Genomic DNA, 14,348 nt, shown 5'->3' on the forward strand with positions numbered 1-14,348 from the left:
TAAAATATCGGGCGACCGCGGGCCGCTTGTGACCAAACCCGCGCAACACTGTACTGTACATACTAGACTCTGGTGTATGCATTATTCACAAGCTTGATTTAGTGGCATATAAACTTAAATCGGTTTGTCGTGAAATCATTAGCGGACTATGAGAAATCTTGCTACAGGTGAATCAGTTGTGTTTGTTTAGAGGCCCCAGACATTTATTCTAATTTAATTCTAATTCACATCTATCAGATCTGTTTACCACGTATAATACATATTCATTTCGAATGGGGAATATGATTTTTTTTTTCCTTACTGAGTTGTATTATAATGCGCCAGCTGCAATGCATTAGAAGCGTTTTTTTAATTCATGAATATCAAAGTGGGATTTCTGTTCCACAGTGGCAACCCACCAAAAATAGGACCTGTGTTCTAGAGGGATTACATATATGTGCCTTTCCCTTGGCCTTCTGCCGATCCTCACAGATGAAGGGAATCCATCAGATTCAGTCGAATGGACAGAAACTACATTCATTGAGTTCATTAAGACTCCATCATGGTCTCCGAAGTCTTTAGAGTGAGTTTTTTGAAATACTGTAGTAGTTTTTCTTGTAGCCACCTTGCTTATCTTGCTCATTGAACTTGGGTGTGTGTTTTGACTTCCCTGTGAGCTCTCAGTGCAACCGGAAAAAATCAGCAGCAGAAGAAGCCGTTTCCTCCCCCTGTGCTTCCTTCTGGGCACAGCAAATAAACCCGATGCGCACTCACAGCGGCACGCTGATGAAATGACAAATCAATTAATAACAAGCCCAGCCTGAGCCTTGCCTCCATTCTGCCTCCCACTCCTTCTGCAGCCCACAGACATCTCTCCACCCGGCCAATTACTCATTCCATCTTGAAGGAAAACAAACATGCATAATGAATCGCCGTTCCACTTTTGAAAAAGGCCAGCGCTCGTGTGTTTTATGGTAGCCATCCCGGGGTGTTGAGAGGGTCTGAGAAGAGTCGCAGAGTGTCTGGACTCTTTCTGGTCTCTCGTGGTCCTGTCTTGCCGCTGTCACGCTGGCACAGACTGTCCTGCCTCCGGAGGTGAATTGAGTTAGCACAACATGCTGTGAACAATGCGGGATGTTAATGCTGTGCCTCCTCACCTCTGGGTACCCCAACCCCCACCCCACCCAATCACCATCACCACCATCCTCCAGCAGAAGATTGGACTTTAAGATGATTATGCTTCTATTTCAGTTGCAGGAGATGAAAGACCTCATCCAGATGCAATTGGTCATCTTCTGGTCCTGTATGACTTAAGCAGTTCATAGTTCATAGGACATTTATCTGTTAGCGTTTCATTACCTGTGTCCATTTAAAAGTACTTTCCTGCCGAGAGCACAGATGTTTCATTAGGTTTGGTTATTTTAAGCCCCCTGTGAATCATACCTCTGCAGCAATTTGCCAACAGGGAAATCTGTTTAGCTCACTTATATCGGCTATCTCATAACATAAACGTCATGCTACCCACTGTATGTGTGTGTGGTTGTGTGTAGTTGTGTGTGTGTGTTTGTTTGTTGTTTGAGTGTGTTAGGGATTACAAATCGTTTAAAGAGTGGAAATGAAGAAAATTGTTGGATGAACGTAACTGAAAATGGGAACAAAACCAATTTCACTTGTTCCAGAGTGAAACCGCTATTTTCAATTTTTGATAACTGGCTCATACTGTATTTATTGTTGCAATTAACTTTTCTCTGAATATTGTTCAAAAGTCCATAGGCTTGGAAAGTCACCTACTCACACAGTGTTCCCCAGATCCCTTATAGGCTGAATTGAGTCAGTTATTTTTGAGTTCGTAAGATGGATTTCCTCTAATACTATCTGACCGCCTTTTCATAATTATGTAGTCTAAATTACTGAAACACTGTGTGAAATAACATACCAGATGCTATCAGACATTTTTTAAAATCCCATATTAGGCTAACTAGCAACTTTCAAATCTCGGTCCATGCCTGAACTCAGGGACAGTGCTCTTAACAGTTAGCCTTGATTTGCGCTTTAAGGCTGTTGTGCAGAAAAGCTTAGGCTATTGTGCCACTTCCCATAAATCAATTTGTAAAGGCAATGTAATTTTTAAAGGAATATTATTAACCGTTCTTCTATAACTCTCTAAATGGTTACCAACGCAAAAATAATGGGAACATAAAAATGGAGGTTTTGCTCAGAACGAACCAAAATGAAAATCATTGTGTGTGTGTGTGTGAATGTATGTGTATGCCAATACCGGTAAAAGCCATGAAGGAGCTGCTGCTGTCATCCCAAATTGAAGTGGGTGACACAAGCAACAACGAAGGCGCAACACGACAATTTCCATCTCCTGTTCCTAATGCTCTCATCCTTCCATCTCCTGTCCTGCTCCGGTCGCCCCCCCACACCCACCACCTCCTCCCCAGCTTCCATCTCCTGTCCTGCTCCGGTCGCCCCCCCACACCCACCACCTCCTCCCCAGCTTCCATCTTCCTTTTCATGTTCTGCCACACATGACAGCTTCTCACGCGGAGGTGGCGTAATTGAATGAGATGTTCCTGCTGCCATTCTCCCAACATCGCCTCTGATCCTGTCAGCCTTCAGCACAAGGTGGGAGGGATAGGACACTAAAATGGGATGAGGGGAGAGCTAGAGGCTTCCTTCTGTGGGACAGATTCAGCTTGTCAACAAAACACTCCTCCTCCTCCTCTTCCGCCCTCCCCCACCTCCTCCTCGTATTCCTCCTCCTTCTCCATCTCTTCCACCCCTCAAACCGCCCATTCTTCCTGATGAATATCTGCCTTCAAACAGCGGCTCCCGTGGAGCATACACAAACACACACACACACACACACACACACACACACACACACACACACACACACACACACACACACACACACACACACAGACACATACAGACACACCAGATGCTGTCTTCTACTTTGAAAAAAAAAAAAAAATCATTACAAATACCCCTTTCCTCAACAGTGGGCAAGACCGTCTTGGTGGAAGTAAAGATGAAAACAGAATAGACTCCCTGTGAGCTAGCGCCGTTTCCATTTCCATCACTAGCCCTGCAGGATGGAGGTGTTTGCTCCAGCTCAATAGATAATGACACTTGGGGCTCTATCTTGCACTTTAGCACAATTGACTTTGCGCAAATCGCTTTGTGGGCGGATCTTGGGCGCTGTTTCTATTTTACCGGCGGGATGATGACTGTTGCGTCCGACGCAAATCTAAAATGGGGTGGTCTGTAGTAGCTACATTACTCATGGGTGTGGTTTGGGCGTAACGTGCAATAAGCCAATCAGAGCGTCATCTCACATTCCCTTTAACAACAGGCACGTTTGTTCCATAGCGGATTGCTATTATGATGGTGGAATTGCCAGGCGCAGCCAGGAACGGTTCACATCGCTATAGTCAGTTAGGAACAGTTTGCTGTTGATTTTTCCTCTTGATAAAATGTAATACAGAAATGTCACTTTCCGATGTTTTGGGATCACTCTCACTGAATCACGAGGTTATGAATGCATAGTGATATTTTTGCAATGTAATCTAACATTACCTCACTATAGACCAGTGTTTCTCAAAGTGTGGTCCGGGGACCACTGGTGGTCCTCAAGCTAGCCCAAGTGGTCCGTGAGCAGACGTGGTAAAATATAATATAGATGAGTTGATTGCAATATTGAACCAAGTTGTATGTAAATCCAAACATTTCTGCAACACTGCCTATGTAAGGCATGCCAGTTTAAATCATATAAATTCTCTGACACAATAAGCAAGGTGCAAAGACAATCAGTGAGTAGGCCTATTGTGTAATTTACTGTTGAAGTAGGTCTACTTTTTTTTTTTTTAGCTAGGTGGTCCGTGAGGCTATTTTTATTGATTAAGTGGTCCTTGGTCTGAAAAAGTTTGAGAAACACTGCTATAGACAATGCAGATCTTCTGTCAGATAAGCTCTCCTCTCCCGTGCTGCTGCTGGGGCATTTGGGTTAAATGGCATCGGCATGCAGTTCAACATCACGTCTCATTAAGTCCTCTAATATTTCCTAATTTATGTCATCAACACATCCGTGATTTGTGGAAATGTGTACGCTAGATTTATACTTATTTTTTTTTTACATCGGACACCCCTCGTGTAGCAATATTTGTCCTTGTAATTATGTATGGTTTGGAGAAATGGGAACTGCAGGTGTAAGCCACGGCTTACCATCAGGCAACTCAACAAGAGAAACAGTTTCCAAGTTGACCTAACTTTCCAACTCTGCACAGTATCCCATTAACTGCATGACAGTAGGCTATAGTCGTGGAAAAAATCACTGACTTTTAACTCTAACTTAGCACTCTGAACAAAGAAACAGCAGAGAACGGTCTGAGATGAGAAGTGGCCGCTTGTGGCCTTTTATTCACAAGTCCTCCTGGGTACAGCTCTGAATGCACAGAGACTAAGTGTCGCTAGGCAGGAGTTGCGAATGATGGATGTCCTCTGCAGCGGAGACTCCACGACCCAGGCCTTGGGGAGAAGGTGCGCACATTCTGAAGTTTGCTCCCGCGGGGGAACGTTTTTGTATGTGGTCAAAAACACCTCCTTTTTTACTTATGGCCAACCCTGGCCCGGTGTCTGCCTCCTATGTAATCGGCAGACCCTTTTTCATCCAATCAATGTATATTAAATAAATCATATAGGTAGATGAGCTCACTGAGCTGCCACAAAAATGATTAAATAATCCCCAGTAGGTCTGTGTCACGTTCTCGCAATTGCATGACATCCTGCCCCAGCTTCTGCCTGGCCACCTGGCTGCACATGAACTCTTCATGAACTTTACTACATATATCTCTCGGCTGCTGCCTGGCAACACATGACATCTTCAGAAAAATCTGCCACACTATTCACAATATTTTATGTAAAGTTGAGTTTGTAAACACGTTATCATCAACTTAATGCACACACAACTTTTGTTTGAGCAACTTTCTGCTTTCTTTTACTATCTATGGTTGCTGGTTAACAGCACATAATAAGCTTAAGATAATTCACAAACTCAAGACTTCAAGGCCATCATGGATATAAAACGTTTTTTGAAAACAACGAAAGGATGGAGGGAACATAGCAAAGCTTGGAGTTATTTCAGAAGGGCTACAACAAGGTAGGCAAAATTGTGGTGCTTGTCAAAACCTTAGCGCAGCTGGAATAATGCTTATAGGCTGGTGTTAAAGCGCACACAATGTTTAAAGCCATACACAACGGAAAATTGGAACAAAACTAAAGGTAATTTTAGCCTTTATAGGGTTTTCCAAATTAATAGGTCGTTATTAGGCGTTGTTGTAGGCTACTCATTTTTAGTTGACCAATGCATGAACAAAACCGGGAAACGGACAAATATTATCAAGGCTTTGAATGTTTCCATCTGTGCACAGGGTGTCTGTAGATCGGTGTGCATAGCATTCATTCCTGCAGGCCTGTGGCCATGCATGCACCCATAAAATAGCATCTGAATTTGCGCCACTGACTTTAGACCAGGAGGTTCCTGGTCTGTGGCGGAATTGTTTTCTGAAACTGCAAAATATCAACAGGGACCGTTTGCGCCAGAACACAACCCCTCTTTTCGCTGAAACGCCCCCGTGGGCGCACATGTACCTGTGGAGGGAAAATTCCAATATGCGCTGACTGCAAAAGTGCGAGTATACAAAGTCAATTGCGCTGGGGTGGAGGATAAAGCCCTTGATCTTTTTTTTTTCAGGTGTATTCTTGGCCTTTTTGCGTTTATTTGCATAGGACAGTGAAGAGTGACAGGAAGTGACTGATCGCAGGTCGGATTTGAACCTGGGTCCCTGTGGTGGGCGCTTGGACCCAAATGGGCTACAGATGCTGCCACTTGTGTCACAGCTCTCCTGATCATTTTTCTACAGATGCTGCCACTTGTGTCACAGCTCTCCTGATAATTTTTCAAATTAATGTTGAAAAGCCACAGTGCAAGGATATTAGTGTAGGGTCATTCTATAAAACCTTTTCCACTAAAACATTTTTAAAATTTTCATCAAAAGTAAACTTCTTTTCAATGCATTTAAGACATGGTCAGGATGATCATCTTATTGCCCAACTCAGGCATATTTTTCCACATTGAAATATATTGAAATATAACAGATGTGACGGAGTGGTACATTTCATAATAAAATGGCTCTAGTTATCCAATACTGTAACTGTCAAGTTATTGACTTTACATAAATGCATTCAATTAGAAATGTAATTTGCTTAGCAATGATAGTGTTAAAGGAATTATCCGGAGTAAAATGCACTTTAGATCAATTTCCGGATGATTGGGGGTACATACGTTGAGTTGACATCAAAATTATGTAATTCGGATGTGTTTTGAGAAAGTTCGATTGTACCGTTTTCAGTCACAACTCGTAGCCTGGAAGTGAGCGGGGCATTTCAATTGCGCCACTACAAAACGCTATTTTTATACTTCTTCTTTAAAAAAAAAAAAACATTTTTTCAAATTTTTTTTTAAACGGCGACGAAATTGTGAATTTCCAGAGCGTGTTACACAGCAATAAGACTCCTACGGACTTTCCCCTGAAGGTGGCGGCAAAGATGGCAACATTTCCGGAAATTGGCTTGATGAAATTCATTCTGGACTCTCTATTCGACCACATAAAGACCTCGGGATACTTCGGTTTGGCTTTAGGGACCCTCTACTCACTACCACGTAAGTGTTATGTTGTTTGGAACTGTAGAAGAGGTATAAAAATAGCGTTTTGTAGCGGCGCAATTGAAATGCCCCGCTCACTTCCAGGCTACGAGTTGTGACTGAAAACGGTACAATCGAACTTTCTCAAAACACATCCGAATGACATAATTTTGATGTCAACTCAACGTATGTACCCCCAATCATCCGGAAATCGATCTAAAGTGCATTTTACTCCGGATAATTCCTTTAAAACTGTTATTCTTGTCTAATTTGCGTGATGGGGTGGTAAGATTAACCTTGACGGACCCCCTCATAGTAATGAAAATACAACAAATAAGCAGAATTTTTCTGCTTAATTTCTTGGGTGCTCTACAGGCAGACATTATTGAAAATTGTCTTTGTGATTTAACAGTAACAGTATGATATTTACAGACAAAACAAGTTAATGTGATGGGGTGGTAAGTCAAACCAGGGGACGTAAAGAAATCCTAATATATTTACCAAAAAACATGATTTTCTTCGGTAACACTTTACTTGACAGTATCGACATAAGAGTGACATGATATTGTCATGAACACATGACGCTGTCATGACACATTAATCCTAACTTCTAATCCTAACCCTAACTTTAACCTTAACCCTAATCCTAACCCTAACTTGTTATGACAAAAAACGAAAGTCACTTAATAACAGAAGCGTTATGTCATAAACATTTATGACTTGTTTATGACACGTTCATGACAATGTCATGTCACTCTTATGTCGATACTGTCAAGTAAAGTGTAACCTTTTCTTTTGAATAGATATGTTTAAAGGAGAATTCCGGTGTAATACTGACCTAAAGTGTGTTGAAACATGTTACCGAGTGTGAACGTATGTCTCATAGCCCATCTCGGCTTGTCCCCTGCACTCCAAAAACGGGTGCTAGTTAGCCGATGCTACCAACAGCTTTTTCAATGGGGGTGCCTCGGGCATCGGCCTAGTCATGCAAATAAGTCACTGTTTTACACCATTTACGAGGCTCAACATATCTTCACACTTCATTGGTAGACTTCTGAGGGCCCTGACATTTAAAACGAGGCATTGAGAACTTTGAAAAAGCACTGGTAGTTTACTTACAAGACGATTTATACAGACAGTATCTTCACAAAGTTTAGCGTTTGCAGCCATCTTGAATTTAGTCACTTTAGGTCAATATCACACTGAAATTCTCCTTTAATGTCATCAGGAGCATATATTTAATTCTGAAATTAACAAAAGTTCGATAAGAATATAACATTCACAGTACGTGGTGATATTTTAGATGTAAATGTCATGTCGGTCAACCCGGACACATGGAAATGGTCATGCACAAATAGTGTGATACTCTTTAAGAATAGTATTTTCTTGTTCACCAAGTTAACCAGAACCCTTGAATTATCTTTAGGCTTTAGAAACACACTTTGGCTCTAGTTTGTGCCTTATGCACCTCATCAAATGTTGTGGATGCAAATGGCACCCATTTCATAGAATGACTGTACAGTAATACACCTGTACAATATTTCTTGTTAAATAGTTGAGTGCAATGACAGCCGCACTCATACAGTATTGGTGTCAGGCTCGCAATAGAGCACAGCTCCGTCTCTACAGCACCTCTTTGGGTTGGCCTGTGATGACGAATGAAGAGTCACCATAGTAACTGCAATATATGCCACGGTCACCAGAGAAGACAGGGTTAAGCTCATGTCACCTCTTTGGGGGATGCATCTCCTGGAGGTGAGCCACTCTCCAGGCGAAGCCGGACATGAAGTCCCCCCGCCCACCCCCCTGCCATGTCGTTACATGGGAATGTAAGACATGGCAGAAGATACAGTTATCACTCGGGAATCACAAAAGAAACTGGAGTGACTGCCCTACATGAGACGGCATGGCTCACCTGAGTTCTGACATCCTTTTAATCCTGAAGCACAGCACAGCACTACAATGGACCCCATGCAGAGATAAAAAGTTCCAACAGGTACCCTGGAAATAAGTCTACAACTGAACTGCCACCTTTTTGAAACGGCGACACCTTTTATATTTTTTGAAGTAGAGTTTGATTGGAGGAGGCACCCAGAGGGGAAGTGTCTGATTTAAGCCTGTATGGTACTGACACCGGCGCTGACACTGACGCTTTAAAAAACACGACTTTTCAAATCAATACGGCCTTGCAACGTCCACATTGAAGTCAATATCCTTAGTAGTATCAACTCCTTTTCCTCCATTGCCTTAGGTTCACCAAAAGGAAGATGGCTCACACCTGCTGCTCGATCTCCTTAGAGTCTGAAAATAAAATACAGCTGGGGAATGTTCAAAGGTGCCCAAGTAAAAGTTTTATAGAGACACAACCGTGTGTGAAATCAGAGTTTTGAATGGGTCTCATCACGGAAGAATTAATGAGCTCTGTGAGGACTAATGCTCTTCTTCTTTTTCCCGCCTGTGTACCCACTGATCACCATTGGAGCATTCATCGAGGACAGGAGTAATTACTCCCGACGAGTAAGCAAGTCAAACAGAGTTTGAATAAATTATTCCTCTTTGCCATCTTTCTCTCTCTTTCTCTCACTGCTGCTGCGTCCTGCCTGCTCTGTGCTTTGAACAGTTTAAGTAATTTCAGAGATGACTCAGGATGTATGCAGAGTTCATCTCACCCACCCAACATCCTAAAGTGTTTTTTAGTGCTTTAATTGTCATATTTCTTTTCCCATTTCTCACCCCCACACTCACATTTGAATAATGCATCACTGAAGCAGGATATGAAGATGTTTAGTAGGATTAATCGTTTGGAGTATTTGTCTGTTAAATATTAATTCAGTGCTTTTCTTTATCTCGTTTTTCCCCCCTAGTTTTAATTTGTTTTCTTTGGAGTTATAAAAGCAGTGTGCTTATTTTGAAGTTTGGGTCCTCAGAGCCTAGCTGAGACTTTTTCCTGTATTTGTGCCGTTAATAGAATCTTAATCTCAATCTCAGCAGACCTCCATCAAAGTAATACTCCAAGGACCTCATCAGTGCCTTGACCAAAGTCGGTTCCATGCTGAAATGTTAAAGCCCACCATTTGTGAGAAAAGACCTTTGTAAGCAGGGAATTACTTTGAAGCCGTCAAGTGAAATGTTGAAAGGGACTTTAACCAAATACATTAAACCAATTTTCCAAAGCTTGGTCCACTGTGTCTTGCGCAAAATCATCTCATGGGTCCCCCAAATTCACACCACCACCAACCCCTGTCCTTCCTCACAGCTCCTGCTTAAGTCTTGTTCAGGACATTTGTATTACATCTCATTCCTTTCACGGAAAAATTATACAAACAAGCTCAACTCCCTGCAATAACTGAGTGCTGAATCCTCAACAAAATGTATTTAGAAAACATAGACCAGGAAAATGTACTTTTAAAACAGGGCCGCTGTGGCGCAACTGGCTACAGTGCCCATATCATGTGCCCATGGGGACCCAGGTTTGAGTCTGTCCTGGGTAATTTCCCAGTCCCACCCCATCTCTCTCCTACTTGCTTCCTGTCACCCTCTTCACTGTCCTATCGAATTAAAGGCATACAAGTTCCCTAATATATATATATATATATAATTTTTTTTTTTTTTTTTTTTTTTAAAGGAGCTTTTAACACAGACATTTTGGGTCAGATAACAATCTTAGTCTCCATTCACAGATCCATTGAAGTTTTCCCCTCTGAAAATGGTTCATTTGTGTGTTTGTTTGTGTGTGTGTGTGTGCATGGGTATGTGTTTGAGAGAGAGAGAGAAAGAAAATGTATAAAACTGAGACAGATAGATGGCGCGCAATATACTGTATGCCTTTGCCTACATACGTCTCTGCCTACACTTGTGGGGTGTGTGTCAGTGTCTCGATGATTAGAATTGTTGCGTAACGTCGTATGTGTCTGCAGTTGTGTAATGTATGTGAGTGGGAGACGGGCACCTCTCTGCTGTTTCCGTGTGTGTGTGTGTGTCGGTGTGTGTTTGAGATTGGTAAGAGAAAGAGTAAGAAACTGTGGTGCTTAGATTGTATAATGTGCGTCTGTGCTTGTGTGTTAGGTGGGAGATGAAGTTAGTGTGTGTTTTTAGCCGGCTAGCCCTGGTGCGTGGTATGGGTGGTGTTCTTGTGTAACGTGTGTCCAGCGCATGAGCTGGACAGGGTTTCCTAATGCGGAAGTGTGTGGGGGTGTGGAGAGGAGCCCTGGGAGAAGACAGAAGCCAGAAGACACCCTTTCTCTCTCCCTCGCTGTGTCTCTCTCACACACACAAACAGCAGACGGACGCTCCACAGACAGACCTCCCAGTCCGTTTGTGATGCTCTGGTGGTTCCCTGTTCACTCCTCTTCCTCTCCTCTCTCTCTCTCTCTCTCTCTCTCTCTCTCTCTCTCTCTCTCTCTCTCTCTCTTTCTTTCTCCCCCCTCTCTCTCTCTGACCACTGTTGGCGTGTTCTCCTCGGTGAACCAGAGACAGCTCTCCGGCTCCCTTCCTCTTACCGTTAAATTCAGTTTCAATTCCACTTCACTATTTTATGTAGAGGCCTACACAATCGTATGGTCTCTGAGTTCTGATCCCATAACACACAAGGCCTGTGCTTCAGTGTTTTAATTACAAGGAGCATGTTGGAAATGTTATATTTTGGATTATGTTGTCTGTCAATCCAAAAATATATCAAATAAAAGAAGGTAAAAGGTCAAAATGCCTTTCATGTTTCTACATGGCTATCCTGGAACAGTATGGATGCAGAGCATGAAGTGTTGGTGTGTGTAAGGAGGAGAAAATATATCCACGCGACATGGAGACACGTCGTTGGCTTTCCTCACTTGAAAAGAGAGAGCAGGCCCAAAGTGCCGGCTAGTTCTCCTGTTGATCGCGTATGTGAACAACAATGGACAAATAGGGCGAAGAGTTAAATGGTAATGTTATTATTACAAACTCGATTAATCTGACTCCATTTAATTAATAATTTATATTTGGAATCAATTACCAAGTAACTAGTTTATCAGCTATGGCAGACTCGAGAGGGTTTTTCTATGGTCTCAGACTTGTCTCGGACTTGCTGGTATTTGGACTTGGAATTGTCTAGGTCTCTGCCACTGGTCTCTTCTTCGAAACTACAATCTGACTACATTTTCGAGGCGCAATTAGATACTTCCGCTGAGTCACATCCGGATTTCCTCGGACCGGGAACAGAAAGTTGCATATTCGTTTTTTCCGGGGAGAAGCAATAGGGGGAGACGAAGCACCCACCACCCAGAAAGTGTAGAACCATCAGAACAACTCTCAGCCTGCATAATTAAGGTAATTTTTGCTAAAATTGCTGCATAGTGTTTCTTTAACGCAAATAACGCATTGTGTTTACCTATTTCCTGATGTCACGTAGCGGAAACCACAAAACATAAAGCCGCAAGCCTGAGAGTTTATTTTACTATCTGTGGAGTTAGCTGAAGATGGAGAGGAACCGCGAGGAGCTTGTAGGCGAAACGTTTTAGTTTTAAAAGTTGCCTGATGTTAAAGCACAGTGATCAGTGCTGCCGCTACCACCACACGCCTCATGCACTGTGTGTAGGGCTCCAAGAGACAGAGGGACCAACATTTAGCCAATAAATAGTAGTTTTACTGCAAACTGCTTTTCACTCTTCTTAGAGTCAAAATGCACCAACAGCATGTTGGGGGTCCTCTCCATTAAGATCCAACTTGAACGTATGCTACTCCATTTAATTGAGAATGCATCTGAGCGCGCACGAGAGGGAGAGAAAACGAGTGGCAGGTTCCAGCTGGCTTGTCGTTGTTGATGATAATTGATATCTCCTTTTTAATATAAGAAACTTATAAATGGAAATCATGAAGGCAACAAAAATATGAAGTTGTCTGCCTCATTTTATTGTTATGTAGTAGACAAAGGTTTGTGATGTCCAAAGGGACAGATTATATCACAGGGACAGACACACACACAAACTCAAACTCACGCACGCACGCACGCACGCACGCACGCACGCACGCACACACACTCACATTCAGACACACACACACACTGAACAGCTTTTGTCACTACTTCCTGTATGGGTGCAAGTTCAAGGCATTGAGTATTTTGCAGTACATTTCTAGCCTGTGGCAGATCAACATTTCTCATTATACCTAGAAATCTCAGCATCACATAGAACCATTGTAAAAAAAAAAAAAAAAAAGAATTGCAGTTGTCATTCATCAGCGCTTGGACGGCTCCTTGACAGCATGTGAACTGATTGCACAAACATGACCTTGTAGATACGAGCTGCCTTTCATTCTCCCCGCATGCGTTCGCTTCAAGCACAATGCGACGTGATGCCTGGCAGAGATACAGAGGTGCTTTAGTATTCATAAGAGAATGCGCTATCAAAAGAGCCAAATTAATTATTTCTAACCTACAGGAAAACAGATTCAAAAAATAAAAAAAAACGTTCAAGAAACTTTTGCCATGCAAATTGTTGTTCCAGATGCTCTGACTTTTACAGAGAAGACTTGCCCATTTTCGCTATTTCAACTTATTATCATTTAAACAAGATTGACATTTTTACTGCTTGAAATGTCCACCAAATGTCAATCATTGTCCATGTAGCCCTTTTATATGCCACAACACAGCACAGCAGGTTGCTTTCCACATCAGCACAGAATAGACTGTAGGAACCACACTGCAGACGTGTAGACATTTACACTTGAAAGACACGATCGCTCTTCATTTAATATCTACATGTAACGGGAGTATTTTACTCTCCCTCAAAATCCTCTGCGTTGTGTTTTTTAAAAGAAAAGTTGAAATAATGTGACTTGACGTCCGAACTGGGTCTTACTGAATTCGTTCATTTCTCATAGCCTACACAGGTTATCACATGCAGATGCTCCTGTTGCGTGATATCTGACAAGAGACCGGGGTAGTGGGACACTTAGTTGAAAGTTCATTTTCGCGGGGAATAGCCCCACGTCACACCTACACCACACCCCCTTACCCTTAGATTCCTATGGGAAAATAAATAAAATACAAAAACTCCCAAATGAAAAGCACAACTCATGTGGGGAAATTCAGGGAAACAACATTAAAGTGATGGTTCGGAGTAATTTAACCATAGGGACTTTTACGGGCTTTTCCCAAATCACGGAAGAAAAGTCTTATTTAAATAAACTCCTGGTGCACTTTCAAACTTTCTAATGCCTCGTTATTGGACTAAAGGTCATAGTTGTACTACTGCAGAAGTTTTATACCCTTCAGGGCATTATTAGTGGGGTAATTTACAAGATAAAAGTTGGTTCCATCACGACTGCAGAACGTCATTAGTTTCTGACAGCGCTACTCGACCAGGGTTCGACCAAGGGAAAAAAGGTTCTGGGAGGGTGTTTGGCTCGGGGTCATGGTGCAAAGGACCCTAGGGTGAAATTACTCCGAACCATCGCTTTAACCCTGCTACATATACACAAACAAGTTGTTCTCATATAGATCATAATGGCATGTTTCTTGGATGGCTGATTGAAAAATGGGACTGGGAGCTTGTTAGCATTGATCAGAGAGCATTCTCTCATCCCGAGCCTGTAGCCAGGCAGGTGACCCATTCCCCCATTAAAAGATGTTTAAACAGGGATTCCCTTGGCCTCCATCCTATCGCAGGCTTATTCTCTTGCC

The 14,348-nt window shown here is 42.4% G+C and overlaps 1 protein-coding gene across 1 annotated transcript in view; it reads left to right on the top strand.

The window, feature by feature from the left end:
* LOC143104940 (copine-9-like) overlaps nt 1-14,348 on the top strand; it is a 140,761-nt gene that overhangs the window by 66,289 nt on the left and 60,124 nt on the right. The window lies entirely within an intron of this gene.

Source organism: Alosa pseudoharengus, unplaced genomic scaffold (assembly GCF_046254945.1).
Source record: "Alosa pseudoharengus isolate Yale_2024_CS ecotype anadromous, Long Island Sound unplaced genomic scaffold, YU_APseudo_1.1 YU_APseudo_1.1_scf_5, whole genome shotgun sequence".
Classification (NCBI taxonomy): Eukaryota; Metazoa; Chordata; class Actinopteri; order Clupeiformes; family Clupeidae; genus Alosa; species Alosa pseudoharengus.